At 44.2% G+C, this 5,813-nt stretch overlaps 1 long non-coding RNA gene across 1 annotated transcript; it reads right to left on the bottom strand.

Annotated features, from left to right (window-relative positions):
- Nucleotides 1-306: 306 nt before the first annotated feature.
- LOC140339738 (uncharacterized) lies at nt 307-4,921 on the bottom strand. Its single transcript, XR_011922525.1, has 2 exons — nt 1,105-4,921; nt 307-778 (listed from the first exon to the last, which is right to left on the bottom strand). It is a non-coding gene; the product is annotated as an uncharacterized lncRNA (long non-coding RNA).
- Between the last annotated feature and the right edge of the window lie 892 nt (nt 4,922-5,813).

Genomic DNA, 5,813 nt, shown 5'->3' on the forward strand with positions numbered 1-5,813 from the left:
TGTTGTTTAGCAAATCCTCTGCTGTGCTGCCCGATCTTAGCTGCATTTTATACAAACACACTTCCACTTGCTGTCCAAACTGTTGTCAATTAGTTGTCTAGCTGAGTTGCATACTCATTCTAACACACCTGATAGTGATGGAAGGAGTTCCAGGTTGCCAAGCACAACATCAAACCACATTGATTGCCAAGCTCACAAGCAAGGTCAAACACTCTTACATACCAGATAGTATGCTTTATTTATGTGTTTACATGATTCTAATCATATTAGTTGTTTTGTATAGAAAAATGCTAGGGACAATTTAACTTAGTGCCAAACATATTTTATTGCTTTGTGCCAAAAAACTCATTTTTTTTTGCTCCTCAAACCAATGACCAGAATGTCAAAAGGCGTTTTTGCCTGTCCCGCCAGGTCATCCATGACCTGTACATCTTTCTGGAAGGTAAAATTGCTGCAAAAACCAAGAGAAGCTAGGCTGTGCCAAGAATGACGAGGCTCCTGGACACTGGACGTATATTATGAAGGGAGTCCTTTCAAACCACGTCACCCTTAATTTGTGCACTGAGCCAGTATACAGTTTCCTGGGTGTTTATGAAGGTTTCAATGCCATTTTAGACCTTGGCCCACTATATTTTCACTTACTTACGTCAGCTTGGGAGTGGAGGAACATAAAGGTGGATTTCTCCTTTAACCGGAAGCAATATCATCCACAAATGTACAGTAGTCTGTGATGTCACATTCTAGAGGCTTAGCAGCACAGCAGAGGGATGTTATCGCCCTGTAAAGAAATAGATTAAATTATTAGGATGTGGTTATTCATTTAGTGGTAACTACATGCTGCTGGATTGTATTTTTCATGCTTTTCTGGCTGCAAAACAATGCTTGCCCAAATCTGCACTAAATTGCACTCTGCCCCAGTTTGGCAATGTGTTTTTGTAAAGTGTCACATAAAGGTCCAGCTCTTACACAAATATGTCTGCTATTTCATTTCCTAAACGATTAAAGTGTGCTTTCTATGACTTAAACTCCTAGGTTGGTTTGCAACCCAAACATGGTGTGCTGAAATATGTAATGCATGCATTGTAAACATTTGTAAATACTCACGTGCAAAGACATTAGCAATAAGTTCAACCCTGACTCGACGGCCCTCTGCTGTGCTTTGAGAGCTGGAGGCAGGATGTTGATGCACTTCTGGCTCGAGTTCCTCTGGAATGTCCCAGGTATCACCATGGTGCAGGCACAGATTATGCAGGATGCAGCATGCCATGATGACTTGGGCAGCTTTCCATGGTGCGTACAGGAGCTCACCACCGGGCCGCGCCAAGCACAGAAACCATGCTTTTAGCAGCCCGATGGTGTGCTCTACAACCCCCCGGCTTTTATGCAGAGCCTTGTTGTAATTTTGCTCTGCTTCAGACCGGGGATGACGCACAGCTGTCATAAGCCACGGAAGCTGGCCGTATCCTTTGTCAGCTGTAAAAAGACAAACATAATAAGTGTTAGTTCTTGGTATAGTAAATGTTCTGTGAATGCAGTGTAACATTTGAGTTTTTTTACAAAAGGTTGTTAAGGGTTGTGCTCTTCGGTCACTTTATTGCTTTTTGGTTGTTAGGAGACATTGTTACTACTGACTACCACACTGAAGTACTGTGAGCTGTGAAAATAGTAATTATACTAGGGCTTCTGGGAATATCTGAAAGTTAGTTCTTCCCCCATGCTCCCAATATTGTACAATATTTATAAACTATTTGCTAAATTGGATGTTAGCACAAAATTTGACATATATACAATGCCATTGATGGCCCCCAAAACATTAGGAAATCTCGCTCGCCTGAAGAAATCCACCTTTACCTTCCTCCACTCCTGAGCTGTTTGAGGGAACTATATAGTGAGACAAGGTCCACAATGGCATATATGACCTTCATAAAAACCCTGGAAACTGTAGGCTGGCTTAGTCCACAAATTAAGGCCGAGGAGGTTTGAAAAGGAACCCCTTCCTAAAATATACAGAGTGGCCAAGAGCCAGGTCATTCCTGGCACTGCCTGGCTTTTCTTCTCTTTTTGAGCAATTTTACAAGCTGTACAGGTCATGGATGACCTGGTTGGACAGGCGAAAAACGCCTTTTTACATCCTGGTCACGTAATTTATCAAGGTGGCTACGCTCCAAGAAAACACGTGGCTCCCGGACCCATCGAAAAGTTGAAGGCTGCTCCTCGGGTTATTGTTGCTGCTCCTCCTCTGCAGTAACAAGCAGAGTTGTGTTTGATGCCACAACAGCAGTGGTGAAGAGCAACTCTACTTCAATATCCTGCTCCATGACAACAACAAGCACAATCCTCGCCCCAGCGCACATTTAAGTGCGCATGAATGTGCAGACGCAACGCGCATGAATGTGTGCATGTAACGTACATTAACCACGCATAAACCGCGCATAAACCACACATAAACGTGCGCACGTACCAGATCCCTAAAAATTTTTGCTTCTTAGCCTGCATGCAAACCAAAACTTTACAAAGACAAAAAAAAACACACAAACCAGAAGGCTGCTACAAGAAAAACGAAAAGTAAGAATACACCATTTACGGTACTTTATTCCTCCAAAAAAAGTTTTTGGTGTGTTGTACCATAACTCCGTGTTGTCCCTTTTTTTCCTTCTAGTAACATGCAGCCAAGGAGAATGGCCATCACCGCTGCCAGCACCACCACCGTCGCTGCTGCAGGCCCCGCCACCACCACGACCGTCTCTGCTGCTGCTGCCGGCCCCACCACCAGCACCACCACCCCAGGGTCTTCAGTCCATAGACCAACGGGCAGCTCCCTCAGGCCAGCTAGGTTGCTCTGTGAAGCAGGCCAAGTAATATCTAGGCCCCTGGCCCCTCAACGTGGCACCTCAGCCAGTTTGAGCCGGACCAGGGATTCTGCTTACAAGGCAACCGGCTTCACTCCTGAGTAAAATGCAGCCCTCATGGAGTCCTACATACAAAATTTTCCACGACTCCATGGGGGCTTGCACTCCCAGACCTCCCATGCTGTAAGGCAGGGACTCTCGGAGAAATTTGCCAGGAGTGTAAATGCAGTTGGCAGTACACAACAGACCATTATCCAGTGTCAAAAACATGTTAGTGACATCTTTAGACACGTCAAAAGGGTCCTGGGCACAGAGGCTGGAAGGAGTGGGACCTATCGTGAACATCTTGTGCAGCCTCTCAGGGAGTACAAAAGATTGGCGTTGCCATTCATTGAGCCAGGAACGGTGGTAGGGGTGGACTACCTGGATGACTCGGATGCATGGCAACCATGTAAGTTCAATCCTGTTACATTACATAATTACCAATGTTAATTGATTTTTGCATTTTTTGGGGATTGCAACAGTTTAGTCATTAGCATTGAGAAAAAAATAGGATTGTGTTTTTAACTTATTTATGTTTGGGGTGAAATATGAGATCGTTTTTTTTTTAAATTACCTCTTTAGTGTATTTTTACCTTCTTTTGACTTGCATCAACAATGTGTGTAATAAATTATTTTACAATAGTACGCCCGGAGACACAGCAGTACCCTCCTGCCCTCTGTGCTTGGGGGGATGTGGATGATGAGGATGTCACTTCACATCGAGGTGACACTGGGCTTCCTCCTGGTATAGTGAACCCTCATGGTCTATCTTGTTTGACAATGTGCACTTGTCTCTAATCATGATTATAACCACACTCATGAGTAATATGAGTGTTTAATTTCACACATTTTTTGCTCTGGGAGGGGTATGTTTTGTGGTTAGATTTGTGGTGAACCGATGAATACAAATTAACTTCGGTTAGAGTCAAGCTCACTCTATTTCATTTGTTTTTGTGCTTTATTTAACAGATCACCAACTACAGGAGGAGGTCGTTGATCCACTGCAGAGAAGCCTGGAAAAGAATACAAGTAATTTGGTTTGTGTGTGTGTTCAGCCTTCCAAAAACTAAGTAATAACCTTCGATCTTTCTATAATTCATCTATATCTATATATATATAAGATTTGTTAAATTTTCTTGGGAGATGTTTCTGGTGCAGCCTTCCTTTGGGAATGTGTGAGCTTACTGATTTAAATATTTAAAGTCGACTCTAATTTCCGTCTACATGTCAAAAATATTTTTGCCGGGGCGAAATATTGGAGAATTTTGATATGTGAAGACTTGTTACCACATTTATTAATTTTGATGTGATATATCATGTGCCTTTGTAGAACATCCATGTCTGCTGATTCCTGGTTCAGAAGAGTTTTAATGGGCTGCATCCACTGTGGAGGTAGGCAAGAACTGGTCCATTAGTGTTTATTTTGAGATGTGTTGGGGGAATGAACCTTTCCCAATGTGTTCCATTTGTGTTTTCTTTGTTTTTTTAGGGTCCCTCAGGTGGACATTTACCACAAGAAGAAGAGGAGAGACCTGAGGTTTCGGTAAGCAACCCAAGTTTAATGTTTAGGATTTAGAATAAACGTGTCTAACATTTGTTGATGTTCCAATGTCAGGATGCTGTCTGCATAATGTTATGGTGACCCACAAAGTTAAAGTAATAATTTTTAATTTTCCCTTCATAGCAACCAGTGGATGCAGGTGGATTGGGTCAACCCAGTGTGGGCAGACAGCTTCTAAGCCTCATTCAGAGGCTGGTTGACCATTTTGATTTTTGAGTAGTGGAGTCAAGGATGTCTGCCCCAAGTTCCAATATTTTAGAACAGGTCCTTACGCTCCTACATGAAAACCTCATTTAAAATTGCCAGGACCGAGAATTTAACCAACAATATCTGGATGCCATACATCGTCTGACAGAATCGGTCCAACAACAATCGGTCACTTTGGGTGCCTACATGTTCAGAGTTGACCGTCTGTAACATGTTGAGTGAATCCCTGGGCCAACAATCTCAGCTAAATCAGGCGATTATTCACAGGCTGGGTTGGCAAATCCCAATAGGTCCTGCTGGCCCCCCATCCCCCCCAGAGCAGCCAGCGCCATCCTTCTCTCTGGCTCCACCCTATTCCCCGGCTCCACCCTGTTCCCTGACTGTTGCCTGGCCACTTTCACCTCCTGACCGCCCACCCAATGCCCCTGCTAGCCCACCCCATGCCCCTACCAGCCCACCCTGTGCCCCTGGCCACCCACCCGTGCCCCTGCCTGCCCACCTCCTAACACATGGGCAAAGTAATCGCCGTGCTCTCGAGGTGGGCCGCACCCGCAGCCGTGCTGTGGAGGTGGACTGTGGGCATGCTGTGGGGGGGGGGTCCCATGGCCAGGGCTCAGAAGCTCCTCAGGAGGGCTGGCTGCCTCCCTCGATGTGGAACTGGCTGTGTTTGCGGAAGGAGACCAAAAAAATAGGAGAGGTAAAGTTCTAGTTCTTAAATTGCACAGTGCTAAAGAATTCAAGTTATGTCATCTCATCTGACTGTTTTGCTGTTTACACCGTGCCAAACAAGAAAGAAAGGTTATTCTTGGGGCCAAGCTAATTATGGCTATGGAACTAAAGTGATGCAGTTTGTTGGCAATGAAGGTTGTGGGTTTTCACGAGGGATAAACGTCGCTAAGTGACATTTAACCTTTGTCTTCTGTTAAAAGCTGCCTAGACATGAAGATAGTCATACACTCCTAATGATACTTGATGGAGCTAGGCCTAACAAAGTATCTCCTACTTTATTTTCATGGTTTTAAAGGAATGTTCTCAATATCTAAAATGGAGAAATACTTAAATTCAGATGAGGAACTTGTGTCTTGTGGAGGAGGTGCTGGCAAGGGCGCTCCAGTAGCTGTAGATAAAAAATAAACACCATAAGTAAAAGTGGG

The sequence above is a fragment of the Pyxicephalus adspersus genome, chromosome 10, assembly GCF_032062135.1.
Source record: "Pyxicephalus adspersus chromosome 10, UCB_Pads_2.0, whole genome shotgun sequence".
NCBI classification, from domain to species: domain Eukaryota; kingdom Metazoa; phylum Chordata; class Amphibia; order Anura; family Pyxicephalidae; genus Pyxicephalus; species Pyxicephalus adspersus.